This window comes from Amblyomma maculatum, chromosome 5 (assembly GCF_055883805.1).
Source record: "Amblyomma maculatum isolate TAMU_Amacu chromosome 5, ASM5588380v1, whole genome shotgun sequence".
Taxonomy (NCBI): domain Eukaryota; kingdom Metazoa; phylum Arthropoda; class Arachnida; order Ixodida; family Ixodidae; genus Amblyomma; species Amblyomma maculatum.
Window position 1 is genome coordinate 25,246,014 of NC_139348.1, and position 16,480 is coordinate 25,262,493.

Sequence of the window (16,480 nt, forward strand, 5' to 3'; positions counted from 1 at the left end):
GGTTTTACAACCGCATCCTGAAAACTTTTGTCCATAACTGGAAATAGACACATAAATGCTTTATTTATGCATTATTTCATTTGCGTGGTGAAAGAAAAGATCAAATTTGGAAATCAGACGTTGAAGAGATTGGGCTAGTGAAGGCAAATACTGCACCGTTTCGTCATGTATGCTAGCTGACTCCTCAACGAGGCACCTGCACCGACTGTATTCCGCCGTAGGTGATCTTGTAAGCACAAAAGACGGGCTAGCTGCAGCATATTTTGTGTTGTAATTTACATCAGCCATAAACATACACTTGATTCCTATATGCCGGGGTGCTCTGCTTTGAGTGCTTCAGCGAGGGACAATGATGAACATACCATTATTGCTGTTGATGCAGCATAGCTCATAGTCAAAAGGTAAATCCTCGCACTTCAAAAATAAAAGCATTTTTTTCTATACGTCCTCTACATTCGCCTAGCAGAGAAAAAAATCTAGCTTTCTCAGATGTTCTGGAATGAAGTGCATTTAAATTCATTAGCATTGCACGCTGCCCAACGTTTTACTACAAGTCGTGTACTTGCTGTGGCAGCTGTTAACTAGATCGGACTTAACATTTCCTAGTAAAGAGATAAAAGAGAAAATATTGAAGAAGCTTGAAGCATAGAAACCCCACAATTGGAGACTGGAAATAAGTGTCAATGAACGTTTTTGTTTTACAGAAACAAATAAACATGAATGCGTGCTCACCGTCGAAATATTTGTTATGAAATTTTTTTTGCCTGACATTGCTGCTCATGAATGAAATTATTTTTGTCCGAAAGTTGTATAAGCGCGTATACAACTCTCATGACCTGCCTTCGAATATTTGGGCGATGTCGGCCTAACATCACGCGTTTGAATGCTTGTTCCTATGCAGTATTCAGGGAAGATTCTCTATGCCTTTTTGCAATATTATCGAAACTTATTGCAGCCAGACCGAGGGTATTTCAATCTAGAAATTAGGTTCATTCGCTCAAACAGTTTAGAAAAAACGTGCCCTCTTGGCCAAAAGTAACCTGTCTGCTCGGATTCCTTTGCAACGGTGTTTGGAGCCCTTGATCTATTTCAAAAAGCAAAGAATGGTATTTACAGATAAGAGTGGTTGTTTTTTCGACAGCTGAATAATAATTTGGCATGTCCTGTAAAACGCTTAACTGCAGGGCGAAGGAGCAAATCGGACAGCCTGGTTACTTTTGGCAAATAGGGTACGTTCTTTCTAGCAGGGTTAGACAGGCGGCTATTTGCAACGCAGCGGCGCCAGCCTTCGCCGTGGCAGCATACGCATCCTTCGTTCCCATCATCCATGCCTGAGCAGCGTCTAGTCACCCCTGGCGGAATTCCACCTTTCGGTGTCATATGAAACCTTGCGGACGGCGCTGCCGCGCTCGCACGACTAGCGCCGTCACGCTCACAGCCTCTCTCTCTTCGATCTTCCCTCTGGTCTCTAGCAGCGCAGATGCGCGCCTCGCGGGTTGTGTGCTGCAGCTATGCTCGCACTCCGAAAGTAAATAGTAGAACCACGACATGTCTCGTCCTGTCTTGCGGAACAGTCTGCAGCTCAGTGCGAGTACCATTGACCCTTTATTTTAAATATATGTTCGTAACGGAGTAGGTTTTTAAAAGCATTTGTTGCTTTATTTGCCTCCCATGTTGCTTCACTTCCCTGCAGGAGTAAAGACTCGGGAATACTAGGATGGATCTTTGATTGCCAATTTCCTCTTTGCCTGCTTCGGTTGACGCTGCATGCATGTCTGTGCTGGATGACCGGTAAAATACTCATTTTTATACAGTGAGGCGTATTAACTAGAAAGTAATCATTTTGTCAGTCATTGGTACCTGATAATTAAGATTAACAGAATGTGCTTATCTGCTATTTATGTACTCCGGAGTAAAAAAAGCTTTTGCTTCAACTCTATTGCACCGAAAAAAAAAATGCATTCTTCATGAATTCCAATTTCAGCACACTGACTTGTACAAACTAATTTTGCAGCAGTGGCAAATTATACTGCTCATTAACAGTTTTCCCAAGTTGTACTAAAAAAAAACAATTCTGCATAATATCGTCTCTTATTTTTGTTTTCGTCTGCAGATGTTTGTACGAAAGGAACATGGTGGCATGCAAGCTGCTCGAGCATACATCGGCAAGGGTTGCTGAAAGCTGCTGTCCTTATAACCGAGAGCAAAAAGCGCATGCTAGAGATGCTGGCTTGCAGACACCTGAAGCTGCCTTTAATGCGGCGTCTTCCTACAACCTGGGATCTGCCGACACCTTGTCTATGAACATAACCAAAGCTGAAGTCCTGGAAGTCTGAAAGAATTGTGCCTATTGTTTTTTCCACTATGTGCGACATGCGCACCTAATAAATATTCATGAAACGAACAATTCTGGCTTTTTTGTGTGAATGCATGTATACTTTCAGGATGCTGTATACATATTATTAGCTGCATGTAAAATACCTGCACATAAACAAACTCAATCCCCTGTTTGGCGCATGATGTCCTTAGCTGCCTCTGCGCCGTAACACCCATCAAATAAAAAATAGTCACAAAAAGCAACATTAGGCAATAATAGGATTGTCTGTGATGCCAATGATGCAAAGCCAGTGGACAAGCTTGGGTGGGCGATGTTGGGCAGCCGATGAGCTTAGCTGGACAGCAGTTATTTATTAAAAGCCAGTGATTAAGCTTGGTGCTAAGGATTGGATAGCCAATGATAGTGGCTGGATGTACATTATATAGAAGCCAGTGGATATGCTTGGGTGGAAGATATTGGGTAGCCGTTGAGTGAGGCCGCATGCCAAAAAATAACCTAGTCTGCAATTAGTGGCCATTGTATGAAAGCCAGTCTAGTAGATTGGTTAAATCTAGGCACGGGTAGCGCCCCAATGAAACACCCTTATTGGCCCCAATATTGGGGCCGGTTTCCCCCAAAATTGGGCTCATGGCGGTCCATTGACGGCGTGCTACTTGGGATGGACGTCAAAGTACCCTACACGGTCGACCAACGGTGGAACTTCCTCTACCGATCCACATCGAATACTAAAAAAAAAAAATGCATCGGATCTATAGCGTGCAGTGAAGAAGCGTCAGAGCCAAAAGCCTGCTCAAGAAATACGATGGACGCCCGGACACGCTCTACGTGGACGCAGCCGGTTCAATCCAAAGGTGAATGACCATCGCCACAGCAAACGCCATGGCGAATAATCAACTGCGCGTAAGTGCGCACTTGCAACCCCACTCACGCAGAGGAAACAGCTATTGTGATAGCGCTGGCTACAACCCAAAAGCTAATGTACTCACATTGCGTTTTGTGATCATTTTTGTGTTAGCTTCTTTCCTTGTTTGTTTTTGTTCTTCGATGTAACGATGCGCCAGCCGTTTTTTAACAATAATTGTTAACATTTCGTGATGTTACGTGAGTAAGTAATTTGAATGTAGCCTGCTGCCCTGCAATGTAGGGGCCGAGGGGCATGTCAAGGGACAATTTCTGGCTTTTTTCTTCGACCGGAGAAAATAAATTGAAATTAAAGTTGCTTCTCAAAATTCTTGCCGAAATTCCAACAACGGACTAATCCATCAATCAGGTCTCACAATACTAGCAAAACATCTTTCTATTTAAGCTTCAGTTATACGGTTCCCGGTGCACACGGGACGAACGGGAGGGAATGAGGCCAGACACCGGTACACCCGAGCTTTCTTAGACCGGGCTTTGCTGTCAGAAGATGAGGCAGAGGAACATATCACGCAGCCCAAAATCCCCTGTCCCGCAGTACTACAAGCCTACAAATAGGTTATTAAGGCATACGCTATGCCTCACGAAACACTGAACAAAGCGGAAAACACACACTCCGCCTTCTACAAAGAGACATTCTCGTCACACCGCCTAAACTCAACCAATGGCATCCCTCACTCTACAAACCAGAGTGCTCACACTGTGGAGAAATCGCTAGGGCCTTTCATTAGGTGCGGGGATTCCAATTCAGTCCCGCTATAGAGAAGCAACCTAATCCCAATATGGAGCAGAGTTACGTCACCGTGCAAAGCGAGGCTTCTGACAATCAATGAGCCCATCCGTTCGTAGGGCACACGAAGCGGCGCATTCCACTTGGCTGCCAGACTAGGCGGACCACCGAAGGCTCCGAGAATTTCAAGACGTAATGACATTTTCAATCAATCAATCAGTGACATCTTTCACACAGAAAAAAAAATATACCAAGCCTCCTCTCTTCTTCTGAAGGGTGATGAATCGTAGCTGTAAAATTAGTTAAAATAAATGTACACATTATACGAAATTTTCTTTCATCTCAGGAACAACATCTGAATGAAACCCATGACGGCCGAAGGCGGTAACAGCGTGTGGTGTACTCTTCGCTTAACTAATCGATTATGTGCAAGGACATTTCCATGATGTTGTTATTGTGGTACATATGATATTCATCGAGATTATATTGATCATCATCATCTATTACACTGATTTCTTGTGTAATGATCTGTATTTCGCTTATTCTTTCTCTTGCTGACCCTTGTGCTGTAATTCTTCGGTGCAACAGGATAAGTTGTAAATAAATAAGCACTTCACCCCCTGGTTTCTAATGTCTATACACCAAACAAAATCATATCAATCTATGCGGTATTGTCCCAATACGTTTAGCAGCAGTTAAAGTTAGGGCAATTTCACACGACAGCGCATAAAGCTCATTATGGCGAATGGGCTCTGTTGGCCTGGTCTACCGCGTCGGAAAAGCACGCACGCTATCTTTTGAAAACTTAGTAGGCACCTAAGCGTCGATGAAGTCTATGATGCGTCTATGAAGGACAGCGATCAGAGGAGGTAACTTGACTGTTAACACAAACTTGAGGAAAATGAATGTGTCAAATATCTGGAACAGAGAGAATACTTTGAAATAAAAAAATGGAGTAACAAGGGAAGCTGCAGATTTCCCCCAAAAAGCAGCCTTGATATCATCACTCGCCGCAGGTAGGCGGACCTATGCAGACTCGTACAGGCTTTTCTTATGGAATCGCATATCTTTTCCTTCGGCCCTGCCGGGGTGGTGCAGTGGCTACGACGCTCGTCTACTCGGCTCAAGGATGCGAGATTGAATCCCGGCCACGGCGGTGCTTTTCACTGCAGGCCGAAATCAAGTCGCCCGTCTGCTGTGCGATGTACGTGCACGTTAAAGAATCCAGGTGGTCGAAATTTCCGGTGTCCTCTAAAATGGGGACTATCATTGCCTAGGTCGCTTTGGGATGTTAAACCTCACAAACCAAACCAAATCTTGCCTTCAGCTTTGCTAGAAAAAACGAGGAGGCTGTAAACAACGTCATCAGATCGACAAACCATCTCGAGGCCTTGAAACCTTTGCAATCACGCACTCCGTTTTCAATCCGGAGGTCTCATGAAGGCACGCAGATTTGACAAGAATGTACGCCTTTTACACACCATCCCTGCTCGCTCTATTCTCGGCTACCTTGGCGTCAACTTCCTCGGGGACACAGAAAATGACCCTTCGTCAGTCGACTTTACCAGCCGCCAAGTCGTTAAACTCTTAGCCTAAAACATTATGCCTGGAAGACTTCTCCCGCTGGCCCATAAAAACCCTAATATTATGCGACACGTTTCACATTATGCTTGGAAGACTTCTCCCGCTGGCCCATAAAAACCCTAATATTATGCGACACATTTCACGCGCACCGACTGTCGCGGTTGATATGAAATGCAACGCGCGAAGCTGTGGCCGCAGCATTTTCCAGAAGCAGGTTGAGGCCGGCAAAGGACGTGCCATGAGTGAAAAAGGCTCTTTTCTACCCCAGGCCCTCCCCTCTAGAGGAGAGGCGCCTTGGTGCAGGTGAGAATCCGCTTCAGATGCTGGCCAAAACCCCTGGATCTCGGCGGCCTCTTCAGCCATTCGAGCCGCTAGTAGCTGGTGTTCAGGGGTTGGGCTTTCCAGCGAAGCCCCCAGGCTTCTCTACTATAAATGTTGTTTGCCCTGCCTGGAAAATGCAAACACTCTCATATTATATGGTTCAGGGTGACCCTCTGCTTGCTTCGTCTGCCGATCAAAATCTCAGCTCGTTGTTCATTGCAGACAATGGCGCGTAAACGCGCCGGCTGCTTCTTCCATAACTTTCAGAGGCGGCATTTCATGCTGCAGCCGACGCGATGCTACGAAAAAGAACGAAGCAGAATCACGAGCGTCATGCGCGTTGCATTCGGCACGCAAGTGCCGCTGATGCGGTAGCGCTATATCACAAGACCACACGGCACAGGGGAGAAGGCAGAGTGCTGGAACCGCTAAATCGTTTTTCTTTCGGTTTCAACCGCGTCGCTAGTCGGCACCACCATGCTTAAGGGAAGCGCCATAGAGGAAGAATTGGGTCAAGAGCGGACACTTCCAGAGGGCCCAGTAGACCAATTTACTGTAGTGCACCAAGAGGCCAGTTTTTAAGCACCAGCTTTCGTTTAAAGGCGCGCAATTTGAATGCTAGCAAGCGCTGCCGCACTGTTGGCGCATTATTTCTGTTCTGTGCGGTGTGATAGTGTGTTCCTTATGATTTTCAGCATAGAAGTATCAAATTACGTCACAATTACTGCTGACGTACTCAAATACTCCTGGCCTGCGAAATTCAATCTCCATTCTCGAACGCTATAGTGCAAGCTCCCTTTGCGGGAGAATGGGGCACACTTCTCGCCAAACCTGACAAGACAACACGATTGGGCCCAATTTTGGGGCGCTTGACGCCACCGCTGACTCGATGCCACCTTAATATCCCCTGCTACTATCTTGTGACAACATAGTGGTTTATTTCTACTTCATTTTTGGCATCTCAAGCACTTCATTACCGTGTAGCTGTCTTACTTTTCTGACATTTAGTGCGAACCTAATGTGTGCACTTAGTGAAGAATGACAATAACCGCGTTTACAACCGCAACTTCTCTGCAGTGAAGCGACATGGACCAAATGAGCGCTACTTAGCTAAATTATTAGCTAAGCTTAGATAAATAAATGACGAGGACAGAATGGGCAAAATGGGGGCCATCGCGGGCAAGCTATATCCTCACTGTGCGTACAGGGGAGTTGGCTGAAAAGTGTCGACGTAGGCGTCACAGATTAAACTTGGCTCAATACCATCTGCGATGAGTCTGCGCCACTAAAAGGCGAAACGGCACCGCGGCACCAACGATGCTTCCGGAAGCTCCGGAAGAGGCGATGGCGATGGTGATGATGGCTGTGCCCTTTGAAATGGGTCACCAGCGCCTCGCGACGCGGTGGAGCCAAAACGTTCAACAACAAAAAAGGCACCAATCACCACGATCAAATCGTTCACAGTAATCGGCTCACTCGTCGATCATGGTCGTTGCAGCCTTGTACACGTCCGCGCGCCGCACGGCGCCGTGGCGCCACTAATACTCGAGGCGCCTCTTCGTGCATTCCACCACAGAGCGGTTGGCCGACTCCGCTAATGCTTCACTATCCTCGACGAAACCAATGGTAGCAGGGAGGGTCGATGGTCCTGAGGGAGGAGACAGAGTCTAGCACTGATTGTGATGTGACTGATTGTTTCTTCCACTGCTCCACAAAGGGCGCAGTCGGTGCTCATACCAATCACAAACCTGGCGCGCCACACGCGTGTGCGTAGAACCCCGCAGCGGGCCTCAGTCAGCAGGCTGCTGCCACAGGAGTTGTCGTACCATTCCCTGCCGACTGTAGTCTTAGCTGCACAGTAGAGAGTCAAGGTGGGCTTTGCCGTCGCTCCACTGAGCAACTCCTTCGTTTCGGCCTTCCGAACCTGCTCCTTGATCTTAGCGCTCGCCGCATGACCGGGCTCCGCTGCAGCTGTTACTCTAGACGCGGACGGAACCTCAAACAAGCGGCGAAACGCGCAGTCCGCCTCCCCCACCTCGTTTCGACGGCCTTGAGGTGCCCCATCATCCCCGTGCTACGTTTTCGGTGGGTAAAAAGAGGAGCCTGGCCTCGTACCGTAGCTTAGCGACGGCTTCTCGCGCTGCAAACGAAGACCACCCTGGGTTGGAGTTGAAGTTTATTTCTTTCTTTCTACATGAAAGGGGAAGTCAAGGCAAAAGGCGGCAAGCCTGACTAGGCCTTGGCTCCCAAAACAGACAACAGCATACAACAGCGCACACCTTTTGTGTATAGAAAATATAAAAAAGCATTATGCAACACTTATATACGATATATAAAAGGTATCAACACACGCACTATTCATTAGAAATTCAAATCAACAAGTCACGCACTCAGTAACATAAACTTCTTAGCAAAAATTATTTACACAAAAAAGGTTGAATATGAGAAAACTACAGCGACTGCCATCTATGAAACTATAAGATATTAATTTAAATATAGTTTTACGTACTTTTTAAATACCCTAGGTGCTAATGAAAATTCCACACTTTGTGTTGTGTTGATCCCCACCTGAAAAGTTAACTTCTGTTTTCCGTAGTTGGTGCGAGTAATAGGTACAAGTTTTTTTCGTGTTCGCAGATCATACGTTACTGTATCATAGTAGTATATAGCCTATTATGGTGAATGTACTGCAGAGACGAAAATAGTAAATCTGATGAGCGGCTAAAATGACATATTTTTTAAATAAGGGTTCTGTACACAAGTCTCGCGGTATACTATAATAACCCTCAATAGCTCGGAGTGCTTTTTTAGATAACAAGCAACCTAATAATATTTGTAGAAGTGATGGTTCCCCATATGAGAATACAGTATGTTAGTTTGGAATAAAAAAGAGCATAATAAATTGAAATCTTTAGCCAAACGGGTACCAAATTAGAAATTTTGTAAAGACATCTTACAATTCTGCTCAACTATTTTACTAAATTTAAAATGTGCGTATTCCATGAAAGGTTTTCATTGAACCAAACGCCTAGAAACTTGTGGTTCAAAACTTGCTTTTAACGTTGCTGTTATATTTAATTACTATATTACATTCAAGAGTGGTGTTTATTGGCCTAAATGTAATGTAGGTAGGTTTATTAAGATTCAAACTGAGTTTATTTGCCGTCAATCAAATCTCTAAATTGTTTAAATATTCATTGACCGTAATTTCTAATTTCGACAAAGAACAGTCAGTAAAGAAAAAATATTGGTATCATCCGCGTTCATGATCAAATCAGGTGAGTTAGGAATATTTATGATATCATTAATATACACTATAAATAACAGTGGTCCCGAAATTGATCCTTGCAGAACACCTTGCCGTGTCCATTTTAGTAGAAAAGCAGTTATTAGCTCGTACGAACGGTAGTCTAATCCACAGATAACTTCTTAATAAATCTAGTGGCCCTCCACGGACTCCATAATCAGCCAATTTACTTGATAAAATATCATGTTGTACACAATTAAAGGCTTTCCGGATATCTACTCGCCGCCGAGGGACACAGCCCACCGCTTGCGTATTTTAGCCCCGGCACCGCCACCAGCTTCCCTCGCATTTGTTATACGACCACAAGGATTCGCGGCCCAGGATCCCCTTATACCTTGCTGCTTTCCCTCTCACGGCTTTCTCCTGTGCCGCCACATAGTCTGATCCTGAACTGAGCTGTACGCCCAAATACTTAGCGACTTCAGCAATGCACACAGGCTAGATCTGCAGCGTCCAAGTTTGCTGCTGGCTACGCACCTCCGCGCCCCATAATACAACCACTCACTTCGCCGGAATGAAAAGCAGCGGTAACCTAATCATTCCCGCGCCGCAAATATCCAGAAGCCGTTGCAGCTCTTGTGTTGAGCCCGCCATCACCGCCAAATCATCCGCGTACACTAGTACGGGAATATGTAGGGCGACTGGCTGTCCGGTCTCTAGATCTTGCAACCTGTAGTCAGCACCCGACACCTCCAAGCTGTGTGTCACGTCTGCTACATACAGAATAATGACAAGCGGTGAAAGGGAGCAACCTTGCCGCAGTCCCTGCGGTACCACTGCCGGTGCTGTGCTCCCGTCGCCCCCTCAACTCGCATTGCGACTCCACTGTGTAGGGTCCGAAGCAAGTCCCCATCCGCGTCCTCCAGCCCATGATCCAGTACTAGCTCGCATAGTATCTTTCAGTTTACGCAGTCATATGCCATATAAATGTCGAGCAACACCACATAGAGCGGGCTCCCGGTCTGCACGGTGCTCTCGATGCAGTGTGTAAGAACTAAAGTGTCCTCAATGCGTATGCCGACTTGGAAGCCCCTCTGTAGCTCTCCCAGGATACCCTTTCGCTCCGCCCAGCTCTGCAACCGATTCCTAACGACTTGCATCATCATCCAGTAAAAAAAACCGGCGTGACTGATGTGGCCTATAGGGGGCCAGGTCCATTCTATTGCCGGAGCGCTTATACAACAGGTGTACTCTGTTGGCCATCCAGTACTCAGAGATCTGGGCTTCCACCAGCACTTGCGATACCAGATCCCCTACTCTCTCTCGTGCCCTGAGGTTCAGTGCTTTGGCAAGGTTTATAGGAATACTATCACAACCTGATGCTGTCCCTGCATCCAACGTCTCCGCTCGCTCGGGCTCTCTGTCGGTCCGCGCACGGCGCAGGCCAGCGAGAACGACGATAGAGTCATCCAGGTCAGTTGTCCTGGCTCTTCGTACGGCCCATTCACAAGCGATGTGAACTGGCGCTCCGTCCTCATATTGCAGAAACAACTTCCACCAACTCTCCAATAGAGGCAAGCATACGTGGCCCTTCACTGCCTCTCTTTTCTGGCACGCGGAGCAGCCTCTGGGGGATGCCCTCCTTCCCGCCTGAATGTGGCGCCAGAAACGCTGCGGAGCCTGCGTACCTGTTTAATGCCGATCTGCCATGAACCGCTGGTGCAGGCTTTGAATTGTGTTTTACACCAGGGCAGCGGCCTCTCTTTTGCAGTTGAGGAAATTAATCGATGCCGCCGCTGAGGCCACCTGGTGGACACCCTCAAAGAGATGTTGGTGCCGCAGGCTGGCTTTCTGCGCCTCCTCTTTATGGCACCGCCACCTCCACCGTCTACCACGCTTTAGCTGGGTGTCGGCCAGTCCTACGTGCCCGGCCCTCCTGCAGCACCTTCGTCAAAATCGCCACCATCCGTTCATATGATCCCATACCTTCTGCCCTCTTCTCCTCAAGCGGCACCATTTGCTGAAGATAGCGTGCAGAGGAGTGTCGTGGCCCTCGTCCGTCGTGCCGGGCAAAGCTCTGGCATCCTCAGCCAAAAACCAGGCGAAAACGGTTGTGGCCACTGGCCAGTTTCCCACATTCATCCTCGTCCATATGATCCCGTTCAGAAAATTGTAAAGTCTGCCCGACATCAAGCGCTAATCCATACAGGATACCCTGTCCCGGGCTGCCCATGTGATCGCCTCTAGGCACTTCACTGCCAAATCTGACACTGACGTTCTTCAGGCTTTCTCTTTCGGCCAATTCTTAGAGCCGTGTGCAGTTAGCATCCGTGTGACCATCCAGCTCTAAACTCAACCAGGATCAAAATATCGTACCTATTCCTTAGCTCCCGCACACCCTCAATGAGGCGTGTGCATAATGCCTCATTCTGGCATGCCAGCGCCCCCGTCCAGCCATATACTACAGCCACAGCCACTGGTCTGCTCTAAAGACTGCTCGCGGGCCACATGTGCTCTTTGCACGGCGGGTGGGCACGTATCCGATGCTGGATATCCCTCCAAACGCATCTGAACCCTACTCCTCGCATCTCGCTTGCTAGCCGTTTGCAGCCTATCGACAATATACTCGACTCTGCCGGTGGGGAGTGGGGTTCCGCATCGCGAAGGTGCGTTTCCATCACACCGAACATTACGAATCCTTAGTCGCGCACTTCGATAGTTCCACCCTTTTCCGCTCTCGCCTGGCTGTCTGCATATTCAAGAAATCGATCTCTATAGTTGCACCTTGCCGCTTACAACGAGGGCCCGGTGTCGCCGATAGGGGACCTCAGTGTGTTCACTTTTGCTGCCGACTACGGTTCTTGCCCTGAGAGATCGTTCGCAAGAATATCGTCCCCAAGGCCTTCATCAAAGCCTGCTTGCTGAGCGCCTGGACACGGCCGGGTGAACTTCGCCTGTCCCTCAGGTGCCGGGTAAGCACTAAAAAAGCGCACACACGGCCATCAAGTTTCTGTCCAAGTTTTTGTGCCATCTGCTGTGAATAATGGCTATCTCTTCTCAGGTCCCCTTCCGTGTGTCTTACGACCTTGAGGAATTTCACCTGAAGTCCCAGCTCCTCGCATACTTCTTGTAGTGCCAAGTTCCATTCCTGTCTTCGGTCCTTGACACTCTCTTCCTTATCAGCTACCTATGGCACCGCGTACATCACCACATTACTCCGCGAGAACAGCCTAACTGGCCGACCATTTCCTGCACATACTCCACTTCGACCCGGGGATCACAGTTTCCTTTTACGACGGTTTGGCCCGCACGCAGAACGACGAGGTGTTCTTGTCCCTCGTGTTTTTCGTGTACCACCTGTACCCTGTCAACTGCCTCCCGCAACTTGGCGTGTGGCTTAGTCTGGAATATTAAACGACTATCCTTACGAGTTACTGACTGCCAGAGCACTTGGCTTTCTACGTTTGAGTCGCCCACCACGAGCAATCAGTTCTGAGTCTTCGATGGGGATCTCGTGGTCCTGTGCTCCTCATTCGCCACTCTTTGCTGGTCTTGATGAGATTCCATCGGTTTTCCCACGCGCTTCTCCCGCTTCTTGCCGGCTACTGGACCTTTCCATTTATTTTTGTTAAGCGGTCCTTCAGCCCTGGCGCAGCTTCCTGTAGGATTGCCCGATAATCACTAGTCTCTCCTTGCGCTGCGTCCCCTGCTTGGACCGATATTCCAATCACAGTAGCTTCACAGTACAATCCAGCCTTCTGCTGCAGGCACTCCTGAGTACAAACTTCTGTCCTGGTCTTCCTGACTGGGAGCCCAATCTCCGGGCATCAATTTACCTTGCTTACCAGTCGCCATCAGCTGATCTACTATCTGGTGCAGTTGCATTAAATGAGCTTCAAGCGCCCTGTGGCTAGAGACTTCCTGTGGCATCTCAACTCGCAACTCTTGCAGCTCCTGTTCCTCGACTTCAAGAGCCGATCCCCATCTGACAACTTCGTCCTGCAGCCGCAAGCACAGCTCTTTTAGCAGGCGCGGACAGCTTACACCATCTCTCTGTGTAACAGGTCAGTAAAACGTCACAGGTTCTTTTTGTTTCTTCTTCAAATCTTCCGCACCTCTCCAAGGTGCTCCTCGATTCGGCAGGGGACGTGTAGTTCACACACAAACACACTGAGACGAAGGCTGGCGAACTTGCCGTAACAAAACGAACATTAACTTTATACGACACAAACACAAGATACAGCAAACGTATTTACACGAGACAGAGAGGCGACACACTTTACAAAAGCGACTGAGCGAAAAACTAACTGCAAACTGAGCGCATCGGTCTTTTTACGACTTCTCAGTAGGAGCCTGCCTGCTACGCTATCTTCATCAATGACTAGCCTCGGCACAAGAACCAGAACCGTCGGTGACTGCGCGGCGCGCTCTTAAATTGCCAGCGCCGAACCTTCTAGACGCGGAGGAGGAACGGAAAACAGCTTAGCGCTGCCAAAGCTATGCCTTCCCCCCTTGGCCTTCTGGAGAGGCCACGAATTTTCTCGAACATGGTCAACACGCGCGGCCCTCCAGCGCGAAGCGAGGAGGAGGGCCGGGACCGTGCGGGGGAATGCACGCTTGACTCCGCGCATGGCGACGCGGGCGAGGAGGCGCCGCGCGGTGGCCGAGATGACATAATCGGTCGCGTCGCTTTCTCGTAGCTTGGAGAACATTCCATCGCCGTTTTCTGTGGCGCGCGCGCCGATACATTAAAGAAAGGGGCACCGCGGCCTTACACGCCCCACCATAAGAGGATTGCTGGGCATTTTTGCCCAGACAAGCCTAATACATACTACAGGCCGCGACTTTCCGTTCACAAGAACACGATCTACATGCACAGTTCCTTTTCACCGTCGCTTCCTGGCATGCATGACGTTCAAAGCTGGTCACAGTCCCTGGCGCACAAAGTTCACGAGCACAAAGTTCAAAAGCACTTCTCTCGCACACAGTCACTGCCCAGCATGCAAAACGTTCGCGGCAAGTCCAAGATCCTGGAGTTCCGCACACATTGTCGGGGACAAAAACGGAGAAAGGCCAGAACCGAAGGGCGTGTCAGGAGACGGCGGTTTCGTCCCCCTGATCGCCGGCCGAGCGGCCACTCGCAGGTGTGTGTGTTTGTGCGCGCGCTTGTGTGTGTGTGTATGTGTACGCGCCGCAGTGCCTTTTTCGGAAATTGCACAGCTGCTTCTTGCCACTGCCGGCCAGTCGACCAGCGCCTCGTCGCCCCTGAAAGCGTCCCTCCCGCTCCACTGGCGCCGTCGAAGACACAGCCGGGACCATAATCCACGAAACCCGGCGGGCCTGCACCACATGTCGACAGAAGAGGTCCTTGGAAACCTAGCTGGCACAGCGATGGGCCTAATAAGACGCGGACGCCCGCCTGCCCTGAAATTCGAGCTTACGAGGGGGCTGCGGGCCAGCACTGGGGACGCGAGGAGGATTCCTCTATTATCGACACCACCGAACGAGCGCCGCGACTGCCAGGCTCCAAGGGCCCCCGCAAGCGGGGGGTCCCTCTAAAGAAAAAGAGGAACAATTGTGAATGCCTGTAGGGGGAAACAGGGCCAACCGTCCTCAGACAGTAGCTTGCAAGACGCCGAACGAAAAGGTCGTCAGTTTGAATTTGTGTAACGTTTCTTTCATATGTAGCCATTAAATAAGTTTGTTAAGTTTCACCGGAGTTTTATTCTGTGACCAAATTATTTCAACGCAGACACGACGATCACAACGATTAATACGATTGAAACACATCACATGAGGTCAAGTCCGGCAAGTGTTTTTTGCACGCTTCGCTTGTCACTCCATGCTCGCGAGCGCACACACGTTCATGCGCATGCGAGCAGGGCTGCTCATGCCCGCCAGCGCAACGCTGCTCAGGCTCAAGTGGAGCATTCGTTTCATCTCGACACTAGTTAGAGCTAGGGAGGGGTGTGGCATCAAGCGGCTCGTGTAGGTCTGCAAAAATGCAGCATGCTGACCGCTCACCTTCAAATGGGAGACTCGTCGCTTTACCTAGCGTCTCGGATTCACGAGTGCAAACGGTGGCAAATTCAGCGACTGTTGCGGCGCTGACTTCGATGTTTGCGACAGACGCTGAGACTTCTGCTGTGGTCAACGTATGATCGCGGATCTCGACGATCGCATCGCACGCGACCGCTGTCACCTAAACAAATATGGCGCCCTGTTCTTGGTAAGCGCTCGCGCCCGGTGTCGTTGTTTCGCCCGCAGTTGCTGCATTTAACGTGTCAGAATCAGTTTGTAAACACGCGGCAGCTTTACGCGCTTCAATTACCTCGACCACAGTGGGTTTGAGTTCGGCCTCCTCCTGCTGCGCGCCTTCCGGTGCACCTTGTTGAACGCTGACGCCTTCGGTAATATGATCGCACGTGGGCACTTCTATCGCTACGGCTTCCGCAGTTGTTTTGGCGTTGTTTACTTCCTTAGCCGGCGACGCGCCGTTTATGCCGACTGAATTTCTCTCCTCGGAGAAGGTCATCTCCGCCGGATCTATGCTCGCGGTAGTGTCTGACGCTGAAGCTGCAGCGTTACCTGACACATTCCCTTCGAGTACTATTCGGGGCCGCTCTTTCGAAATGCTCTTTGTAGTTTCTTCTACTTTACTTGCTTCAATTTGGCGTCCGGGGGGCATTTGTCTTATTTCTAATAACTGGACCTCTGCTGGCACCTTTCGAGCTTCAGCTATCGCTTTTTGAGTTTCCAGTTCGTACTTTCTCAATTCTGCCTCCATCTTTGCGATTTCCAACTTAGCTTTTATCTTCACTTTTCTGATTTCTAATTTAGTCTCTGCTTTCACCTCTGTCTCTCGACGCTTCGCTAGGTCCTTACTGTTCGTCTTTGTTACGCAATTCTTCCGTCTCAGTGCAGATACGGGGACTCTTACGAACACACTGGTCCACCTGGAAAACACTGACTTTCTGGTGTTCATGTTTCCTAATACAGCTAACTACACGTCGATACCGCGCATCTCCCGCTCCTTATGCCTGAGCCACGCACACCAACGGACGCAAGAAATCCCGCTCACCTGAGCAACGGTTGCGCCTTCCTCGCCGCGTCACTCCTCGCTGTGGGGCACTTCCGATCGTCGCTGCCTCTGACCGTCACCGCTGGGGGTCCCTGGGTGCTTGCAGGCGTCGACGAAGTTCCTACCCCGAACGACCGGGAGATCTCAGCACCTCAGCAACGGTTGCTCCTTCTTTGCCGCGTCGCTCCTCGCTGGTGGGCACTCCTACTCGCCGCTGCCTCTGACCGTCTCCTCTTGGGGTCCCTAGGTCCTTGCACGCGG